At 34.1% G+C, this 16,020-nt stretch overlaps 1 protein-coding gene across 3 annotated transcripts in view; it reads left to right on the forward strand.

The window, feature by feature from the left end:
* LOC140040785 (NXPE family member 4-like) overlaps window positions 1-16,020 on the forward strand; it is a 38,317-nt gene that overhangs the window by 9,462 nt on the left and 12,835 nt on the right. The window contains exon 1 of one of the 3 annotated variants that reach the window (XM_072086959.1): window positions 10,578-10,859. The exons of 1 other annotated variant lie outside the window; for it this stretch is intronic. The gene's annotated coding sequence lies outside the window, so the exon portion shown is untranslated. Of the gene's footprint in view, window positions 1-10,577; window positions 10,860-12,477; window positions 13,204-16,020 lie in introns of those variants that run through there. One more of the 3 variants, XM_072086960.1, reaches the window with a different exon arrangement.

Below are 16,020 nucleotides of genomic sequence, written 5' to 3' on the forward strand. Positions count from 1 at the left end.
CAATGCTTCGATAACCACTGGTCTTAAAAGAATTAATTTTTGTCTCAAATTTGTCATATATGTATTTTTGTACACTTGAAGAATAATATCACTTTTGATATTTGACCTCAATGTTCACTCACCGAATAAACGTCGATCTTTAAATAAATTCCCCTCAAATAAACGGTGACCATGTCACTCCCATGAAACATCATATGGAATAATCGGCGTCTATTTCCATTAGATTATACCCCCTCCCATTGAATAAACAACTTTCTTCCAATAAATGTCCACCTAAAAACCACATAAACAATAAACAGCCCAGGCCGTTTTTTCAATAAATACGGTACTTTAAATCTAGCACATCTAGGGTCTAGCGTGCTGTTAAACAAAACAGAATAATCGGTTAAAAACGGGTGTTTCGAAACTAGAGACCCGAGACCAGAGACCAGAGACCCGAGACCCAATACGAAAAGGGAGACCTAAATATACGAAAAGGGAGACCCACGTACGAAAAGGGAGACCCCACTATACCAAAAGGGAGACCCCACTATACGAAAAGGGAGACCCTAATATACGAAAAGGGAGACCTAAATATACGAAAAGGGAGACCAAATATACGAAAAGGGAGACCCAAATATACGAAATGGGAGACCTAAATATACGAAAAGGGAGACCCACTATAAGAAAAGGGAGACCCCACTATACGAAAAGAGAGACCACACTATACGAAAAGGGAGACCCTAATATACGAAAAGGGAGACCCAAATATAGATCTCCCTTTTCGTATTGGGTCTCGTGTCAGGTCTCTGGTCTCCGGTCTCTAGTTTCGAAACACCCGTTAAAAACAGATGATTTCATTTTTACAGAAACCGGTCCTATATATTTGTCTACTTTTGGATTGGGGGGGGGGGGGGGGGGTAGTTGACCGGGGGGTAGTTGACCGGGGGGTAGTTGTCCTAAGGGGGTAGTTGTCCTAAGGGGGTGGTTGTCCGGGGGGTAGTTGTCCGGGGGGTTGTTATCCTAAGGGGGTAGTTGTCCTAAGGGGGTAGTTGTCCGGGGGGTAGTTGTCCGGGGGGTAGTTGTCCTAAGGGGGTAGTTGTCCGGGTGGTAAACATCCGGGGGGTAACTGTCTAGGGGGTAGGTGTCCTAGAACCCCCGACGGCTGTGGATCACGAAAAAAGAAAGAGCTAGGCCTAGCTTTCGACAAAGGTACAACATGAATCAATGTTTTATATACAAAATATCGAAATAAAAAATAAAATAAAAATTGATGCGGCCTGAAAAAAGCATGCGGGCGGGGACGATCAACTGTTGTTTTTTTTTATATGGCCTAATCTTCCCATCTCATGTGTTCATATACGCGCATTTTTAAAGTTCCTTTGAGTACATGCATATTGTTTGATAAAAAATTACAGTACACAAATTATATACATTTTTTATTCTTGTGGGTCTAAGCTTTCTTTGGGCTATGTTCAATTACTACTTAGTTTAATGTCTTGCCTAGCTGTCGATTAGCCTCGACACGTGAATTGACCTAGAATCCTAGGCCTACTGTAGAAATAATCGTATCGCAGCTTAGTTGTGCGTGTAATCACTTCTTGTTGCTATACGCTTGGGTGCACACGGAACAACAAATTTAACTGATGAATTATTCATGTTTATTTTGTGACGTTTCATGAAGGGGTCCCCAACTTATGTACGAAAAAAAAAATCGCTGCCGGGACTCATCCGAATCCACCATTATACAACAGTTTAAATAGATCAATAGTTAACATATATTAGGCCTACTATGTCTTCCAATTTAAATTTAAAAATTCTAATAGAACGTGTTGCTCCATTGCACATGGTTTATTTATTGTACAAGCAGCAGAGGACATAGACTTGCCCCAAGTCTGTATTTTCTTTTTTATTTATTTGTTTTTATTGCGACCGCGATTTTTGTCTGAAAATACAGACTTGTGAAACGCGTATAGAAATCGATTTGTAGACCGCAAACGTCCGATAAGAATGACGTAGGTGATCATACCGTATTTGGCTATATGGGGCGGGCGGTATGTAAATATGGATTTCGAATCAACCAATGATCATCTTGTTTCAAAATGAAAAAGATCGAGTACGTACAGTGCTGAATGTACGAGACGAGACTGTTGATAAAATCGTGTTGCCAAGTTGTTTTTTTATTAATTGTTTAGTCATTGGCCTAGACCTCTTTCGTAGGTCCTACTCAACTCGCACGTATGACTTGCCAAATAAAACGCCAATAAAGTAGGCCTACATGCCACCGGCACACAAAAAAGCTACACCACACACTACACAGAACAGGACAGGGTCTGGGTGGGAATTAAATCAAATTATCTCCGCGTAATAAATGATCCATTCAATGTTTGATTTGCGGAGAAGCAGCCTATCTTATCAAGACGAGTTTTCATGTTCTTGGGAAAAATCCCATCAAATGTTTACCAAACTACTATATATATAACTTTATTCACAATCTCAGATAATACAAAGTACATGCAAAATTAATTGAGGTTGTGAACGGGGTTAAGCTGTAAGCTAATGCTTTAGACGCAAAGCCCCTTAAAACGAGAAAAAAACAAACAAAACAAACAAAATTGAAATTGAAATTGAAATAGATAAATAATTAAATAAATAAATAAATAAATAAAAACAGTATAATGTACCATATTAATTGTAACGATAAAAATACTAACAATGGAAATAATGCAGTGATAATAACAAATCAAATGTCGAGAGAAAATGAATTAACCAGTAGCTTAAAAATAAAGATAACTGGTGACAAACATATCATGAATTTTATGTTTGAACATACCAATACTGGTTGACATTTTAATGTCATTGGGTAGTGAGTTCCACACATTAGTGCCTCTGTATATGACACTTTGTTGGCCCAATAGGGTCCCTTTGAAAGCAGTGCTTAAATTGTCTTTAGCCCTTGTCTCATAATTATGTTTGGAATTGTTTGTAGCAAAGAAAGAAACAAAAGTAATAGGCAACTTCTTATGATTAATTGATGAAGATCGAATAATGGGTTTGGGGAGTGACCATAATGTTTTATTATTAAAATTATTTGTAAAATGTGTTGGTAAAGTATACGTTAATCGTAATACCAGATATAGCTGGGACTTTAAACAAGTGCAAGATTTTGAATTATTTCATGGTAAAATAGAAGAAAAGTTTAAAGATTGGAATGCCGATTCATACCATGATGTTGACATGCTTTGGGAATCATGGAAACAAAATTTAATTGAAGCGGCCCGCGAAGGAATTGGTGTACGTAAACAAAAAAATAGTAATAAATGCAATGCTTGGTTTGACAAGGAAGTCGAAACTGCTATAAAACAAAGAAGAGATGCAGCTCGTCTTCATAGAAAATGGGCAAAGAATAAAAGTAATTTAGATGAAGGGGAGAAGCTATGGCAAAGCTATCTTGATAAGAAAAATCATACAAAGAATCTAATTAGAAATAAGATTACTGAAATGCAAGTAAATAGATCGATTGATATTGCCAACAAAAGTGGTCGTAATTGCCGTGACTTTTGGAAAGTGCTTAAAGGAAATACGCGCAAAAATGACACTGTACAATGCTTAAAAATACCGGGCACTAATGAAATAACTTGTGACCGAAATAAAATGAACTATACCGTCTTAGAGTATTGGAGTACACTAGGAAAGATGAATAGAAATTTAAATTCCGAGTATGATAAAGATTATATAGAGACAGTCAACTTCGTTAATAACCTTAAAATAAATAATGACTGTAGGCAAAATTTTGAGGATAGCACTAAATCAATAGTTGACATTAAACTCACATTAGATATAGTTAAATCTGCTATCTACCAATCAAAAAACAACAAATCTGCTGGTTCTGACAATATATCTAATGAATTACTTAAAAACGGTGGGACGATTTTAAATAGATTAATGTTATCACTATTCAAAAAAATTGTTAATCTTGAAAAAGTACCGTCGGAATGGAATAGTAGCATTGTTGTAGGCCTACCTATATATAAAAAGGGTGATAGAAGGGACCTAAATAACTTTAGAGGAATATCTTTAACATCTTGCGTTTCTAAAATATTCAATAGAGTTGTACATTACACAGTTTCCGACTTCTTAGAAGAAAACAATACCCTTTCAGAAGTTCAGGGAGGGTTTAGACCCCACCGAAGATGTGAAGACCACATTTTCACTCTTAAAAACATTGCTAGTTGCCGACTTGCGGAAGGCAAGAAGACTTACTTAGCATTCCTTGACATAAAAAAAGCATTTTATAGCGTATGGAGAGATGGATTGCTAATGGCAATATGGAATATTGGAATTCGTGGTAGATTATGGAATATTATAAGTAGCTTGTACGACAATGTTAAGGGGCAAGTAAGATTTGGTGACATTGAAACACAGTCTTTTGATATAGAAGAAGGTGTTAAGCAAGGGTGTGTCCTTTCCCCAACCCTGTTTTGCATAATAATGAACGAACTCACTAAATTATTACGAGAACACGCGTTAGGTGTGCGCATACACGATATCTGCCTTGGTAGCCTTTTTTGGGCCGACGATATTGTACTTTTAGCAGATAGCGAAAAAGAACTCAATAAAATGTTAGATTTAGTATCCTTATTTGCTAAAAAATGGAAATTTAATTTTAATAGTGAAAAGTCAAATGTTTTGATAATAGGCCAGAATCTGAATAGCGAAAAACTTTGGAAATTGAGGGATACTTTTATATCTGAAGTTGAAACATATAAGTATCTTGGTGTATACATTTCTATAAATCTAAAAGACAATTTCCACATCAATCAAGTTATTAAAAAGGGCAATAGGATCATTGCGTACATTAAATCTATTATAGATAGACTCAACAATTTTGATCGTGTTGTATATGGAGATATCCTTTGGAGAAGTATCGGCCTTCCGACTATTAACTATGCTTGTGCTGTATGTGTCAATACAAATACTAAAGACATACAAAGGATTGAGTCTCTTCAATTACAAATGGCGCGAACAATTCTTAAAGCGAGTAGAAGCACTGCAAAAGAGGCACTTTATGGCGATCTAGGTTGGCAACCAATTAAAGTAACTCAGGATATTTTTAAAGCAAAATATATAAGAAATGTTATGTGTATGGAAATGTATCGTTGGCCAAAACTTATATTAAACACAATTATTAGACATAAGAATTTTAATTCAAGGTACCAATTTATTAATGAATTTGAAAAAACTTGTGATTATATTAAGTTCGATTTCAATGCCATTCTTAATGATATATGTACAGGTACTGATATTGATATAAACTGGGTCAAGCCATTTGAAAATACAATTAAACAATCGTATTCTACTTTTTGGAAACAAGAAGTATTAAGAAAATCATCTTTGCTTGATTACTCTTTGATAAAAGAGTCATCTAGCCTAGAACCTTACCTACTGGATAAAACAGATTTTTATGGCTCAAGTTTAAAATTTAAACTTCGTTCAAACACTTTACCACTTGGAAAAATTACAAATAAGTGGAACATTGATAATCTAAATGACAAGTGTAAGGTTTGTGGGTCAGGTGATTAAGATGTTAAACATTTCCTGTTTATTTGTAATAAGTTACATTGTATTAGAATGGAAGAATTACAAACACTTCAACATAAACTTATTGCAATAAATTGTGTAGATACTTGGGTAAATTTTATTTCTGGTGACCTATCTATTAAGGTTCAATATGTCCTAGGAAGCACGTTATTCCATAAAAATAACTCTCACGACATTTATGCTGTATTTGACAGTTATTGTAAAATGTACACAAGCCGTGCTTGGAAATTAAGAAATGCAATTGTATTACAAATTTGAACTGTTTTATTTAAAAAAAAAGTGTTTTCTTTTCCATTGCTGTTGCAAAATTAGTAGTTGTATATTAGTGTAGTTTTAGTTTGTAAATAAGTTTTGTAATAGCGTCGAGTCAAATTTTATGTCTATCTCAAATATGTTTTATTTTCATTTCAGTTTTTATTTTTCATTGTTTTTGTATTGAATTTTGTAATTGGTATGGACGCACCATCTACGCATGTGTGCCACTGTTAAAAAAGTGTTGTTCCAAATAAATATTATTATTATTATGATGAAACTTAAACATGAATATCGCAACACTTTTTTGGTACAGCTCAGATAATTTTAATGTTTTTGTGCGGGCAAAGAGTGGTAGAGAAGGATGATGAAAAGGAACGTTGCAAACAATTCTAAGTGCTTTCTTTTGTAAAATATAAAGACGATTTAAAATAGTTTGATTAGTAGATCCCCATAGTGTTATGGCATATGTTAGGTTAGGTAATATGAGAGAGTTGTATATTTTTAATAGGATTTCGTATGGGAGTACGCATTTTATTTTATTCATGGTGCCTATAGCTGTTGAAACTTTCTTTGCGATTGAATTTATATGATATGCAAATGATAATTTCTCATCTAGATGAACACCAAGAAACTTTGTTTGATTTACTCGTTCTATAATATCAGTATTAATTAGCAAAGTTAGATTTGACGTGTCAATTTTTACATTTCTACTACTAAATACAATATAATTCGTTTTTTTGGTGTTCACAGTTAATCTATTTGCAATAAACCAGTTAGAAAGACATGCCATTTCATAGTTTAAAATATCGAATGCTCTTGTAATATCATTGTGTTGCAGGAACACATTAGTGTCATCTGCATACATAATAACGTTTGTGTTTCTACAGGCAAATGGGATATCATTTATAAAAATCATGAATAGTAAGGGTCCAAGAATGGACCCCTGTGGAACACCGTACTTAATGTATTTGGTTTCTGATTTTTTACCTTCTACGTTTACAAATTGTTTTCTAGTTGATAAGTAACTCTTAAACCAATCTAAAACGACACCTCTGATACCGTAATGTCTCATCTTCTGTAATAAAATGTGATGATCCATTGAATCGAACGCTTTTGATAAATCTAAAAATATTCCTATCATAAAGCATTTTTGTTCGATTGCAGAGGTAATTTTTTCAAATGTATCTAATAATGCGTGAATAGTAGAATGTTGTTGTCGGGCATATAAAATCATTTCTAGCCTTCAGAAACTTTCATCAATGTACCAAGTACACGTTGTATAAACGTAACATAGCGCATGCGCACCATCTTAGTTGTTGAGTCTTTGAACTTCTGAAATATGAATATTAAAACGGTGTACGAGTGAGTAGCCAATCGCATGCAGCTGAAACTAGTCAACCGGATAATCGTATGCACCAAGAATTCTTGGTGTCAAACCACGTGACTTGTGCGTGTTTCCCCAGACGGGTACGGAGTATCCAAAATCAAGTAGTATACGTATGAAACGCCATATGTGCCAAAATATTTATCTTTTTACTAATATTAAGACAAAACTCCGTCTGGAACCCAGACTACAGAGGACAATATAGTATATCCATACATTTCGCTACATAACATACAGTAGCTGGCCTACTATAAAGTTGAATAGCTCAGAAAATCGCATAAAAAGTGCTACTAATGTCTTTAAATTAACATTTTACAGAAGCATAATATTACAAAATGCCACCTTCTGTGTTTAAAATTCAATTTCCTTTCATTTGACACGATATTTGAGACCATTGACCCCAAAAACTGACCGTTCCTCACCCCTCACCCGAGTTCACATTGTTGGTAAATGTTGACACCCATACCTACCAGAATAAAAGGAACAGATACAGATACAGATACAGATTCATTTATTGTCCAAAATAATAATGGAAATTACAGTGCTCATAAACCTTGGCTTGCCTAAAATAAATATAAATATAACAGGAACTATCTAACAAATGTTTTGTTATAATGCCTTATCCCAGCTGGGTAGAACGAGTACTTGTAACGGTCCGTCTGCGCATTCACCGTCCTCATCCTACCACTTCTAACGATAACGGAGCCGATAATGTCCTTATGACGAGGATGGTTGGTGTCTTCCAATATAGTATGGAACACATCGGCAAGACGTTCGCTGTAGAAAGAGTCGAGCGTTTGCACAGACGAACCAATTACTTTCCCCGCTCTACCCAGCACCTTTTCAATTCGGTCTTTATCCCCTTTACTGATATTCCCAGCCCAGCCCAACATACAATAACCCCAAATAGATAACATCACTGATGAGTAAAACATTTTACAAATATCCAGCTTTACTCCAAACGAACCGAGTTTCCTCAGGCAGTACAGCCTTGTATTAACTTCTTAACTATATGGTCAACATGATCCTCCCATTTAAGCTTACAGTCAAATACTACTACCAGGTACTTATAATTGTTAACAATCTCTACTTCCTTTCCTTTAATGTATACCGGGTCCATACTGTCAGACCTATTGTGTTTTCGAAAATCAATCCGGATTTCTTTCGTTTTATTTATGTTTAGTTCAAGAAAATTATTGCCACAGTAATCGGTGAATCGAATAACCTCAGAAAGGTATAGAGAAGAATTGTTATTATTAATAAGTCTTACCATAGCCGAGTCGTCCGCAAATTTTATCATTGGACAACTCGGAGATACCGACCTAAAGTCTGACGTGTACAGAGAAAACAAAAAAGGTGCCAAACGGTACCTTGTGGTGCCCCAGTACTAGTACGCACAGTATCGGAAAAAATATTATTCTGTAACTTAACAAACTGGCTACGTTCGACTTAAAAATTAAACACAAACGAAATTAAAACACTTGGAACATTCATATCAAATAATTTATGAACTAATATGTGTGGCTGAATTGTGTTAAATGCAGAACTAAAATCAAAGTACATAACCCTAACGCATGGGTTCGTTTTCCAGTCATCTAAATGACGGTACATTTGGTGGAACTTAGCTTCTTTTAGATTTGTTGACAGATTGGCCTTAAAATTGTCTAATTTTGGGATACTATTTATTTCAACAGAGATGACCTGTTAAGAGCATTTGCATACATACACTGGGCCTCTATCGCGGTATCTGCAATTCCACAATGTGTAGGCCTACCCATCTTGTTTGCTATGTATAGCCTATACGGTTTAATATAATAAAGTAGCTTAACTCATTGATTGTTTCTCAAAATGCTCTAAACAATAGTGTTAGTTTACTCAATTATTTCTCTAATGTGAAGAAAGGTGTGCAGTCTTCTCACGTGTATTTACTACTAAACTAAGTCGAGCCGTTTTTCCCAGTAAAGTTGACCTAGAGGTCAAGATGGGTAGATGACCAAAATGATGTGTTGTCTTATAGAACTAATATATATGCATACTGCACATAAAATGTGCCTAATATAAATGTATCATCACTCGGTAATGTATTAATAAGTTAATTAAAAAATGTCATGTTGCTTCATGAGGTAATTTCCCGATTGATCGTAATCAAAACGGTACTGGGTTTGGTCTACTAGCGTTCCTGCTCCCAACCAGTACATCCATTCATAGAAGTAAGCCACCTGGCTGTGGCCATAGAACGGTCCCGAGATAACGACTATACTTCGGCTTTAGTCGATAGAAGATTGAATAAATTGTTAGAGATAGAGTATACGATGTTATGATTATGTGTAGATATGTGATTTGTTCTTTTTATTCAAATGATGTTATGTATTTAATAAATTTGTTATATCAATTAATTAAATTATCGTAGATTGCATATTATGCGATGAATATTATTTAATAAATTTTTGATATTAAAAAATCTGTTTCGCATGGCAACGAAATATTGAGGCGCGTCGAAAATATGACTGCGGTAAATTTGAGCGAAGCGCAGGTACGTGTTGCTTGGTGCTTGGCTGCCTAGGCCTAGCGTAACATCAAAGCGAATGAGGACTTTGTTATTTATCAAAATTGACTTGGCATTTTAGTAAATTACTTTAGTAAATTACTTTCAATAAATCTATAATTATATTATAATCATGAATCATTTCTGATCCAAATGCAAAATGTGCAAAATAGATACGAATATGACTGGTGATATTCGTCAACACGAATACGATTTACGAATATGAAATGGGGATCATCAGCTCAAAAGTTTGACGTATCCGTTTTCGTTATCGTATTCGTAAGGTTGCGAAACCTCCCTATTATTGCAAAAACATGGACGCCACATTTTCTGACCATGGCTTGGAACACACGAAATGATATATATAATACAATTCCTTCTCAAACTTAATTTATTAATTTTCTTAATATTTAATCTGTCTCAGTTTCCTTAATTTTTTTTTTTTTTTGTTATTTTGTTCTTATGTCTAATTTCTTGTTTTGTATTTATATTTAAGTGTGTATGTATTATTTTTCACTGTAAACTTGTTTCACATCTCATTGAGACTGTGCCTCTGATTTAAAAGTTAGCGCTTCTTCTTTTTTCGATTGTCCTTTTTGCTGTTTTTTGTCATTTTTATTATGTTGCTTTGTTTGTCTTTTTGCTGTTCTTTCAAAGGACCTCATTGGAAACAAGTCCGTAGAGGACTTTTATGAGTTATCCTTGGCATCCTTGTTTTATATTGGTATTTTTATATTTGTCAATTTTAATTGTATGTCTGTGATATTTTATGTACTGATGCCGAAATAAATCAAATCAAATCAAATCATACAATAAAAGTTCAGTTCAGTTCAGTTCACATGGATGGCAAATTACATAAACACAATGCGAGAGATGCATTGATTGTTCGAAATCAATAAAAGGCTGTGAATCTGATCACTTGACCGTTACTAATTGTGTAAGGTAGACTTTTGCTTCATGGGAAGGTTGATTATGCTACCAAGGCTATAAATGGTGTTTTTTTTAAATTAAATCTGTGTTTCAAAACAACCAAAGTTTTTTATATTTTTAGGCATATCTAGGATAATAGAGAGACGACGTTGTAATTTACGTAAGGTAGGTAAAATCATTTAGTAATGATATTTTTTATTTGATTTGCGGATCAATTGCCAATTTTGTTTTTGTTACAGCATAGAGATGTTATAGTTCACTATCATATCTCTATGTGTTCACTAGGACAATTATGCTATTTTGTGCAGTTGTCTCTTCTAAACTCACAAATTAGTATCAAAGGGCCACTTTAATCCTCTATAATTGAAGATTTCTGGTTTGTCTAAAAGTAGCAAATGCCAGAGTAAGATTTGATTCAAGATTCAATTTTATTTTGCCAATTAAAATGGAAATACATTTTCCAAATTTTAAAATGTAGGCCCATACAATATTTATATTATTTGAAACAATCAATATATTAAAAATAGACATGAATACTACAAATAAGTAATACAAAACTGGCTTTTTCTAAGTTTAACAAATGGAACATACAATTTAGGCGGATTTCTTATGTTATAGGTATGATCTAATAAACGATTTGAAAATAACATTGAAACAGACTTTGGTAGTAGTAACATATTCAAACATAAAAGAAGTAACTTGAAGCTTATGAAGGTCAGATATTTTTAAAATGTTAAGTTTTTGAAACAAGGTTCTGATGCATATTTAGATGGTTCAAAGTTTAATAATCGAACAACACGTTTTTGTAAAATTCAATATCCAGATAGGAAAAAGAAAAATATTCAACGTTTATATTGTTTACGTTTACTAGAAATGTTCGCGCTTTGCGAGACCTGCCTGTTTACCCGAAAGAGTAGCCTACCGTAGCTAGAAACATGACATATGAATCATTCAACCTTAATATATATATATATATCCAAAGGCAAATTACTGAAAAAAATAACAATGCTGTGGGTATCAGTAGCTGGATCTCAATGTTTGTAATAAAGCTAAATCAAAACGATAAAGTAAAACAGTTATATATATATATATATATATATAAATCATACTGTAAATTATAGAAACAGTGCTCATATTCGGAACATGATCTCATAATCGCGTCGAGCATAGCTCATTGGCGAAAGTTCCGTATTTTTTAGTTGTATGAAAAAATGTCTCTGGCTGGATTCGAACCTGCAACCTCTCGCTTACAGGGCGAGTATCATACCATTAGACCACAGAGCCATGTATGGTATTATCACAGATTTTCACCCACCAGATACATTCTCTCATACAACAAACGCCCTCACAATCAGTGGAGGCTTAACAAGTCAGAATAAATTCCAACTTTAATTCGCAATTAAGCCTCCACTGATTGTGAGGGCGTTTGTTGTATGAGAGAATGTATCTGGTGGGTGAAAATCTGTGATAATACCATACATGGCTCTGTGGTCTAATGGTATGATACTCGCCCTGTAAGCGAGAGGTTGCAGGTTCGAATCCAGCCAGAGACATTTTTTCATACAACTAAAAAATACGGAACTTTCGCCAATGAGCTATGCTCGACGCGATTATGAGATCATGTTCCGAATATGAGCACTGTTTCTATAATTTACAGTATGATTTATATATAATTTACGCAGTGCTACGCAACATCATTGATTTATATATATATATATATATATATATATCTTGCACTCATTGTGGTTTTGTTTTTACCATATTTAATGAGGGTGATCCATCCAGCAATATTGCTGATCATTATGGACCCTCAGAGAGGTTCACAAGACGAACATATACACAAGATGCTCTACATAAGCAAAGAGATAAATATCCTGACATTTGGCGGGCTTGAACTCAGGACCCTTGGAGTGGTAGCCAAGCATCATAACCACCAAACCACAACTCCACTAAAAATTAAACTCTCCCTGGCGGGGAATTGAACCGCGTAACAGGCGGAGATACCCATCACTATACAACCAAGGAAAAGGCACTCAACTCAGGGTACGAATATGAAATGTTTCAACTAAAAATCTTATGAAAAATCGGACAATAACTTTTTGATTGATCCTGCTAACAAATATAGAAATAACTGAGTGAAGTAGGCCTACGGCTTAGTGTTTCAACCCGATAGTGTAAAAAGGGTAGGTCTTCAATACGTTTTGGAGATGGTGAGCGTCATCTAACCAGGGAGTTGTTATTATTCTAATAACAACTCCCTGATCTAACACAGAAACGACACGAGTGTGAGCATGCTTCCCTTTTAGAGGTGGGGTAAATGGGTCTCTCGCTTGAATACACTTTCTGAATTTTTCATTTGCATGTAAATCAGTTGGAAACAATGCATAGCTGAGCCTTCAGAATAGGCCAACAAGCTCGCTCTATGCACAAGAGTAGTCTATACCTAATCTAAAGTTGTATTAGACACCTGGGTCTTTGTAGTGACTTTAGTACTGCGGACAAAACAAAGGTGAGTGTATATACTTGCTATAGTAGGCCGTTACAGTGCTACCTAAAATCACATTATCGGTCATAGCAAAATCTCGGATTTGTTTACATTACAAGCAGAGTCACCAGTCAAAGTGGAAAAAAGGGATTAAAATCGTATCTGTTTAATTTATCTTGGTGAACAGGAAGTGTGATATAAACTCATTCTGCCTGAACACAATTTCAGTAATATTCACAATAACTTTTTTGTTGCTTTTGTTGAAGAATTATTATATTATTATTAAAATCTGTCCAGTAGTTCAAAAGTTGTGATAAAATATCTAATTTTTCTGAGATATCCTTGTGGCTATTCTAATTATTACACACACCCCACTGCTCAAATGCATGTTGGCTATTCCAAACTTGCTGGCTAGTCTGAAGATAGTACAGTTGGTAGGGATTCTCATAGAGATATTTTCACTATAATATATCTATGGTATTCTGAATGTGTACACATAAGTAACTAAATAACTCCTTGCTGTTGGAAGTTTATTTTTAATATTAATAAAGTAAATAACAAAATAAAGAATTAGCTATAATTATAACACATTTAAAATGAATGCCTTTTATAATTACTTACCTAAAGTAACTTTACTCCACTTTTTTTAAATACATATAATATAATAATTTATTTGGAAGCTAAACTTTAGAAACAGTGGCACACTTCTTGAATGAAGGTGCTTCCAGAGTAAGTAAAATAAATAAATATTATTTAACAATAGGCCTATTAGTACAAGGAAACATACTGGAGTCAACTTATTTGACAAAACAATGCATTTCAATTGGGACAATTTACATGTTGAAAATTAATCAAAATATTCGTTAAGCACCTGATATAATTACAATTTTCACTTGAATGTGCTTTTATTATTCTGTGCCTGTAAATAGACCATGTACCTATAGGTCCATGGATAGACAATATAATGAACAAAGAACAGAATCCAATAAACATTAAAGGAAATGAACTACAGACCTATTGTTAATTGTAAACTCCTATGAAAAGAAGTTTGAAGAACAATAGGCATATGGGTTAAAACCATTATACAGGATATAATAGATGATATCAGTAATGTGTAAATGTACTGGTGGTGTAAATGTACTGGTGGTGTAAATGTACTGGTGGTGTAAATGTACTAGTGGTGTAAAGAGAGGGTAAAACAAAAAGAGATGTCTTTTGATTTGTTAAATCTAGGCCAGTAGGTAGGTCTGTTGACATGTTTGTTTAAAACAATCAGGACTGACGATGGACAGCCAGGCCCATAAATAAAATAGGGAGAGGCTTAGGCCATCCCTAGACCTAACCGCAAAATAATCAATTAAACCCTAATAAACTGAACTTAAATAATCTTTTCTATATCAGTAAAATCGTGCGTGAACTAGTCATCAAAGCCCTAAAAACTGGGGCCTGTCGCGTTGGGCCCGATCTTGGTAGCAGGCTACTTATCCATGTGTGGTATTGGTGTAACATCGTTGACATTTCGTTGGCGATTTTCAGGTTCACGCAATGTCAAATAAAACAGTGTAGTTTTGAAAAGAATTGATGTTAGTCTTATACTAATACTAAATTAATTAGATTATTTTACGGAAAATATATTTTTATTAAAATTATCATTTTGATTGCAGAAAATAAATTTTGGGGAGTATAATATAAATAAAAAACCTGATTGATAACAAAATAATTGCATCACCTTTTATTTTAACCTCGTGACATGCGATCGTGTTTTGAAACTAGGGTGGGTGTTTTCCAAAGTTATTTTTAAATTTAATGCGCATATTTTGCTCACCACCGGCATCTGAGCTTATTTTTGAAATACTTAATAATAGATAAAATACATTTTAATATTATAATAATATAAAATATATATTATATAATATAATTTTTATTTATATGAATTTTATTGCGTATTTATTTTAAACTATGCAAATATACCTCAAGGAAGCCCGGGTCAAAAACATATTCACACGTCGTCCACGATAAACACATTTTAACTTTAAAACAAAACATAGCAATTATTGTAATTTTGAATTGGTATAGGTCACATCTTTAAAATATAAGTTTCCTATTACTTATTTTCTAATTAATTAAATACAGTATCATGTCACATGTCGCCCTGCCAAACTAAACTTTATGAAAGGAGCTTTGCGCTGCGTCTGTAAACTCTCAGTCAGGGGAGTTAGCCTGCTAAACTTTACATTGGAAGAATAGGGATGGAGCTTTACGTCCGCAAACTCTCCAGAGTCACGAGAGAGTTAGCCTGCTAAACTTTACATTGGGAGAATAGGAAATGAAGCTTTGCGTCCGCAAACTCTCCGGAGTCACGAGAGCCTGCTAAACTTTAATGGAAGTCGAACGTTTCGCCTGAACGATTTTCTATTCAAAGCAAACAGGCAAGCATTGCACTGGTAGATGGGGGAAGACAACAGATAGATAGCATTTGTGTTCTAAGGTCTTGGCTCTAAGATATTAAATACTTTTCTAAGTTTCAAAATACATTATATTTGATGGATTTTTACAAATCAAAGTTAAATTTGTATGTTTTAAATACTTCTGAACACATTTATCTTGTTTAAAGTGATGAAATATGTTTCTGAAAAAAGTTAGGATATGCTGAAAAAACTTGTAGTACACATGTTATCAGTTGATTAATCTATTATGTAAACAATGCTAATTACTTGTGTAAATAAAGTATAGCAGGATACCTGCTATAATTTAGCAATTTTGACTGGTGACTCTACTTGTAATGTAAAATTATTAATTTTATTTACCTTGATTGAAGGTTTGGCATTCTTAACGTGATCG

The sequence above is a fragment of the Antedon mediterranea genome, chromosome 2, assembly GCF_964355755.1.
Source record: "Antedon mediterranea chromosome 2, ecAntMedi1.1, whole genome shotgun sequence".
Lineage (NCBI taxonomy): Eukaryota > Metazoa > Echinodermata > Crinoidea > Comatulida > Antedonidae > Antedon > Antedon mediterranea.